At 47.6% G+C, this 7,605-nt stretch overlaps 1 pseudogene; it reads right to left on the bottom strand.

Moving 5' to 3' along the window:
• Positions 1 to 7,396, bottom strand: part of LOC112075694 (E3 ubiquitin-protein ligase RING2-like) — a 16,660-nt pseudogene extending 9,264 nt beyond the window's left edge.
• Positions 7,397 to 7,605: the final 209 nt, after the last annotated feature.

Below are 7,605 nucleotides of genomic sequence, written 5' to 3'. Positions count from 1 at the left end.
CAGTTAGCATGTGGTGGTGGTGTTCACAGATAAGCATGTGGTGGTTGGGTGTGTCAACAGTAGCATGTGGGGTGGTGTGTCAACAGTAGCATGTGGTGGTGGGTGTGTCAACAGTAGCATGTGGTGGTGGGTGTGTCAACAGTAGCATGTGGTGGTGGTGTGTGCAACAGTAGCATGTGGTGGTGGGTGTGTCAACAGTAGCATGGTGGTGGTGTGTCAACAGTAGGCATGTGGTCGTGGTGTGTCACAGTAGCATGTGGTGGTGGTGTGTCAACGTAGCATGTGTGGTGGTGGTGTCAACAGTAGCATGTGGTGGTGGTGTGTCAAACGAGTAGCATGTGGTGGTGGTGTGTCAACAGTAGCATGTGGTGGTGGTGTGTCAACAGTAGCATGTGGTGGTGGTGTGCAACAGTAGCATGTGGTGGTGGTGTGTCAACAGTAGCATGTGGTGGTGGTGTGTGTCAAACAGTAGCATGTGTGGTGGTGGGTGTGTCAACAGTAGCATGTGGTGGTGGTGGTGTGTCAACAGTAGCATGTGGTGGTGGTGTGTCAACAGTAGCATGTGTGGTGTGGTGGTGTGTCAACAGTAGCATGTTGGTGTGGGTGGTGTGTCAACAGTAGCATGTGTGGTGGTGGTGTGTCAACAGTAGCATGTGGTGATGTGGTGTGTCAACAGTAGCATGTGTTGTGGTGGTGTGTCAACAGTAGCATTGTGGTGGTGGTGGTGGTGTGTGTCAACAGTAGCATGTGGTGGTGGTGGTGGTGTGTCAACAGTAGCATGTGGTGGTGGTGGTGGTGTGTCAACAGTAGCAGTGGTGGTGGTGGTGGTGTGTCAAAAGTAGCATGTTGTGGTGGTGGTGTGTCAACAGTAGCATGTGTGGTGGTGGTGGTGGTGTGTCAACAGTAGCATGTGGGTGGTGGTGCGTGTGTCAACAGTAGCATGTGGTGGTGGTGGTGGTGGTGTGTCAACAGTAGCATGTGGTGGTGGTGGTGTGTCAACAGTAGCATGTGGTGGTGGTGGTGTGTCAAACAGTTAGCATTGTGGTGGTGGTGGTGGTGTGTCAAACAATAGCATGTGGTGGTGGTGTGTGTCAAACAGTAGCATGTGGTGGTGGTGTCAACAGTAGCATGTGGTGGTGGTGGTGGTGTCAACAGAGCATGTGGTGGTGGTGGTGTGTCAACAGTAGCATGTGGTGGTGGTGGTGTGTCAACAGTAGCATGTGGTGGTGGTGGTGGTGTGTCAACAGTAGCATGTGGTGGTGGTGGTGTGTCAAACAGTAGCATGTGGTGGTGGTGTCAACAGTAGCATGTGGTTGGTGGGTGTCAACAGTAGCATGTGTGGTGGTGGTGGTGTCAACAATAGCATGTGGGTGGTGGTGGTGTGTCAACAGTAGCATGTGTGGTGGTGTTGTGTCAACAGTAGCATGTGGTGGTGGTGGTGGTGTGTGTCAACAGTAGCATGTGGTGGTGGTGGTGTCAACAGTAGCATGTGGTGGTGGTGGTGTCAACAGTAGCATGTGGTGGTGTTGTGTCAACAGTAGCATGTGGTGGTGGTGGTGTGTCAACAGAGCTTTATGGTGGTGGTGTGTCAACAGTAGCATGGTGGTGTGGTGTGTCAACAGTAGCATGTGGTGGTGGTGTGTCAACAGTAGCATGTGGTGGTGGTGTGTGTCAACAGTAGCATGTGGTGGTGGTGTGTCAACAGTAGCATGTGTGGTGGTGTGTGTGTCAACAGTAGCATGTGGTGGTGGTGGTGTGTCAACAGTAGCATGTGGTGGTGGTGGTGTGTCAACAGTAGCATGTGGTGGTGTGGTGTCAACAGTAGCATGTGGTGGTGGTGGTGTGTCAACAGTAGCATGTGGTGGTGGTGGTTGTCAACAAGTAGCATGTGGTGGTGTGTGTGTCAACAGTAGCATGTGTTGGTGGTGGTGTGTCAAACAGTAGCATGTGGTGGTGGTGGTGTGTCAACAGTAGCATGTGGGTGGTGGTGTGTCAACAGTAGCATGTGTGGTGGTGGTGGTGGTGTGTCAACAGTAGCATGTGGTGGTGGTGTGTGTCAACAATAGCATGTGGTGGTGTGTGTCAACAGTAGCATGTGGTGGTGGGTGTGTCAACAGTAGCATGTGGTGGTGGTGGTGTGTCAACATAGCATGTGGTGGTGGGGTGTGTCAACAGTAGCATGTGGTGGTGGTGGTGTGTCAACAGTAGCATGTGGTGGTGGTGTCAACATGAGCATGTGGTGTGGTGTGTGTCAACAGTAGCATGTGGTGGTGGTGGTGTTCAACAGAGCATGTGGTGGTGGTGGTGTCAACAGTAGCATGTGGTGGGTGGTGGTCAACAGTAGCATGTGGGGGTGGTGTGTCAACAGTAGCATGTGGTGTGGTGGTGGTGTGTCCAACGAGTATGCATGTTGAGTGAGGTGTGCAGGAATGTGTCAACAGGATAGTGCTAGGTGGTGGTCATAGCAGTGTATGGCAGTAGTGTGTGAAGTGTGTCAGTGTCATGGTGTGTGTCGTTGTGTCAACAGTAGCATGTGGTGGTGGTGTTGGTGTGTCAACAGTAGCATTGGTGATGGTGGTGGTGGTGTGTCAACAGTAGCATTGTGGTGATGGTGGTGTTGGTGTGTCAACAGTAGCATGTGGTGGTGGTGGTGGTGGTGTGTCAACAGTAGCATGTGGTGGTGGTGGTGGTGGTGTTGTCAACAGTAGCATGTGGTGGTGGTGGTGGTGTTGTGTCAACAGTAGCATGTGGTGATGGTGGTGGTGTGTGTCAACAGTAGCATGGGTGGTGGTGAGGTTTGTGTCAACAGTAGCATGTGGTGATGTGGTGGTTGTCAACAGTAGCATGTGGTGATGGTGGTGGTGAGTCAACAGTAGCATGTGGTGGTGGTGGTGGGTGTTTTTACTCAAACTAAGGAAGGCAGTTGAGTTGAGGTGAGGGTAAGACTACACAACATAATCATAAACATACCCTGATCTGAGGGCGGTGATGAAGGGTAGGTGAGGTTACTTTAGGGTAGGTGAGGTAGTTACTTTAGGGTAGATTAGGGTAGGTTAGGTTACTTTAGGTAGGGGGACATACCCTGATCTGAGGGCGGTGATGATGGGTAGGTGAGGTTACTATAGGGTAGGTTAGGTTACTTTAGGTAGGTAGGTTTTAGGTAGGGTAGGTTACTATGAGGGTAGGTTACTATAGGGTAGGTTACTATAGGGTAGGTTACTATAGGGTAGGGTAGGTTACTATAGGGTAGGGTAGGTACTATAGGGTAGGTTACTATAGGGTAGGGTAGGTTACTATAGGGTAGGGAATGGGTAGGTTACTATAGGGTAGGTTACTATAGGGTAGGGTAGGTTACTATAGGGTAGGTTACTATAGGGTAGGTTACTATAGGGTAGGGTAGGTTACTTTAGGGTAGGGTAGGTTACTATAGGGTAGGGTAGGGGAACATACCCTGATCTGAGGCGGGTGATGATGCAGTCGGCACAGAAGCGGTGCAGACATTCCTTGGTTGTCATGGTGTTCTCAGCATGTCCAGACAGATGTGGACACATCAGCTCACTGTGCAGGCTCCTGGGAGACACCGCGATCTCCAGCCCATCTGTGATGGCCTCCTACAGGGGACAAACAGACGGGACACATCAGCTCACTGTGCAGGCTCCTGGGAGACACAGCGATCTCCAGCCCATCTGTGATGGCCTCCTAGAGGGGACAAACAGACGGACACATCAGCTCACTGTGGAGGCTCCTGGGAGACACAGCGATCTCCAGCCCATCTGTGATGGCTCCTACAGGGGACAAACAGACGGGACACATCAGCTCACTGTGGAGACTCCAGACCACGACGCTCCTACAGGTAACAAACAGACCATCACCCGCTACAGGAACAAAACAGACCATCACCCTGCTACAGGGAACAAACAGACCATCACCCTGCTACAGGAACAAACAGACCATCACCCTGCTACAGGGAACAAACAGACCATCACCCTGCTACAGGAACAAACGACCATCACCCTCCTACAGGGGCAAACAGACCATCACCCTCCTACAGGGGTCAAACAGACCATCACCCTCCTACAGGGAACAAACAGACCATCACCCTCCTACAGGGGTCAAACAGACCATCACCCTCCTACAGGGAACAAACAGACCATCACCCTCCTACAGGAACAAACAGACCATCACCCTCCTACAGGGAACAAAACAGACCATCACCCCTGCTACAGGAACAAACAGACCATCACCCTCCTACAGGGAACAAACAGACCATCACCCTCCTACAGGGAACAAACAGACCATCACCCTCCTACAGGGAACAAACAGACCATCACCCTCCTACAGGGAACAAACAGACCATCACCCTCCTACAGGGGACAAACAGACCATCACCCTCCTACAGGGAACAAAACAGACCATCACCCTCCTACAGGGAACAAACAGACCATCACCCTCCTACAGGGAACAAACAGACCACGACCCTCCTACAGGGAACAAACAGACCATCACCCTGCTACAGGGAACAAACAGACCATCACCCTCCTACAGGGAACAAACAGACCACGACCCTCCTACAGGGGACAAACAGACCACGACCCTCCTACAGGGAACAAACAGACAGACCATCACCCTCCTACAGGGAACAAACAGACCATCACCCTCCTACAGGGAACAAACAGACCATCACCCTCCTACAGGGAACAAACAGACCACGACCCTCCTACAGGGAACAAACCAGCCATACCGCTGATTAGACAGTATTACCACCTTCCCTGACAGCAAACTGAGTTGAGGCTAATGTGGATGCTATATCTGTTCAAAGGGGAAATCATTGCTTGTTCTTTCTGAGGAAACTCCACAGTTTCAGGGTCGAGAAGACGCTGATGACCATCTTCTGCAGATCGTTAATTGAAACCATATTAATATTCAATATGATCTGCTGTTTTGGTCATCTAAAGAGTAAGAACAGGCTGGGTAACATTGTTAAACTAAGTAGAGGGATCATATGTATGAACTTTCACCTTTCTCACCTGTATCAGACACTAGTCATATGTAAGGAGCCATCCATTCTGAGGGAATCCCTCCCTGACCAAGCACCTTCTCCTCCAATTGCTCAGTTTGGCCAGCTCTAGAAAGAGTCTTGGTGGTTCCAAACGTCTTCCATTTAAGAATGATGGAGGACACTGTGTTCTTGGGGACCTTCAATGCTGCAGACATTTCCCCCCAGATCTGTGCCTCGACACAATCGTGTCTCGGAGCACTACGGACAATTCCTTCAACCTCATGGCTTGGTTTTTGCTCTGACATGCACTGTCAACTGTAGGACCTTATACAGACAGGTGTGTGCCTTTTCCAAATCATGTCAAATCAATTGAATTTACCACAGGTGGACTCCAATCAAGTTGTAGAAACATTAAGGATGATCAATGGAAACAGGATGCAGCTGAGCTCAATTTTAAGTCTCAAAGTAAAGGGTTTGAATACTTATGTAAATACGGTATCATTAATTTTTAATACTTAGCAAAAATGTCTAAAAAACTGTTTTTGCTTTGTCATTATGGGGTATTGTGTGTAGATTGATAAAAAATATATATCAATTTTATAATAGGGCTGTAACATAACAAACTGTGGAAAAAGTCAAGGGGTCTGAATACTTTCCGAATGCACTGTATGAACCCTGATCTGTGACAAACTCTCAAATCTCCATTATGAACTTTAAACTAAAGGTCCCTACCTGTGGAGTCCTCTGTAGCTCATACAGACTGAGGTGTTACATTAACGTGGTCCCTACCTGTGGAGTCCTCTGTAACGCATACAGACTGAGGTGTTACATTAACGTGGTCCCTACCTGTGGAGTCCTCTGTAGCTCATACAGACTGAGGTGTTACATTACCGTGGTCCCTACCTGTGGAGTCTCTGTAATTCATACAGACTGAGGTGTTACATTAACGGTGGTCCCTACCTGTGGAGTCCTCTGTAATCATACAGACTGAGGTGTTACATTAACGTGGTCTCCTGTGGAGTCCTCTGTAACTCATACAGACTGAGTTCCCAGGTCTTACTGAGGGGTTGCACCCCGTTCGTCTGCACTGTCTGCGTCATAGTCCCAATCTGGAATAAAATAACATAATAATTAAAATGGACCAAAAACACATCCATCCATCCATCCATCTCTCTCTCTCTCTCCCTCCCTCCCTCCCTCCCTCTCACACACGCTTACTTTTGGTTAGCACCGTTTAACAAAATGTTTACATTTCATGTGCAGAAAAGAAAAACAGAGACGCTAGATAAATTGATAAATAGGTAGCTAGATCATCCGGGGACTGGAAAACAAAAATAACTTAAACATTGCAGTGATGTCAAATCACTGTTTCGTTGCAGATGCAAAGTTTGGTAACAGGATGACGGAACCAACAGCACAAACGGTCATTATTTCTGTTACCAAACATTGGATCGGCACTGTTCTTCAAGTAAATGTGTTTTTGTAAAATTATCTGTGGAAATTGTTAAGAGGTCAATGTACATTGAGTTGTGCTTAGGGTTAAATTGGCCATCATTGGTTTTAGTTTGACATACCCTTTTAAAGAGAAAAATCTGAGTCTCAGCATCACTCTGTTACCATGGAATTTCCCTTCGACAGCATCTGATGGTTTGACAGTTAGCTAGGATTCATTATTTTTTTTTGCCTCCAAAAGCACATTAATTAGCTAGCAACCCGGAGTACAATCATACCAATGCATACTTTAATCTATTTTGGGAGGCAACGGTCTTGAAAATGAATGTGTTTTATATATCCAGTGTTATGTACCAGACAGTGGAACAAAACATTATTAGCTAGCTAACACTGCTAGCACAGCATTAGCAGTTAGCTTTCCCATTTGTCTTTGTGTTGAATTATGGCTGCTAACGTTACAGATGTGCGCATACAGAATCGCCTGGATAAAATCTGCTATATAGCCCTGAACTTTTTACTTATTTTTTTACTTCATATCTATGCATAATGCCTATGCGCAACAAGATAGATGGCGTTTATTGTATATTATTCTGCACTATCACTAGAAAAAACCCACATAAAGACAGGTTAGCTGGCTAACTTAAGGTTAGCTACAGTAGCTACAACAGCTGCGACGGAGCCTCACGATCAATCAACGATGCACTAATATACAAGCGATCTATTTTTCAATGTACCATTAGCTGATTCACCCTTTTTTTATCGTTACTGTAGTCGTCTAACTACGAAGCTGAAAAACATTCAAATATCACCGAAACGTGTTTGTTTATGTACTTACATGCTGTGTTGTGGATACAGACTATGCAGCCAGCGCGTTCCCGTTCTGGCGATTTCAATATGGCGGATTTTGCCGTCGCAGTGGGTTTTGGGAAACGTAGGCACACTGGCCAAAAAGTTTCACAAATTTGCCCCTCTAATTCTTGTTCTGCTTCAGCAGAGCGGAAGAGGCGAAACGAGAGGGATAGTTGGGCCAAAATATGTATTTTCCAGCAGGTGACGTTTTTTTCGCTCATCAAGCGATTCGTATTTGTATGGAGGTCAATGAGAGAGCGCCGAATTTTATTGACAAAATGTAATGGCTTATTTTATCAAATATA

The sequence above is a fragment of the Salvelinus sp. IW2-2015 genome, unplaced genomic scaffold (assembly GCF_002910315.2).
Source record: "Salvelinus sp. IW2-2015 unplaced genomic scaffold, ASM291031v2 Un_scaffold3341, whole genome shotgun sequence".
In the NCBI taxonomy this organism is placed as follows: Eukaryota; Metazoa; Chordata; class Actinopteri; order Salmoniformes; family Salmonidae; genus Salvelinus; species Salvelinus sp. IW2-2015.
The sequence above is the reverse complement of the archived record's forward strand: the minus strand, read 5'-3'. Positions and strand labels throughout refer to the sequence as shown.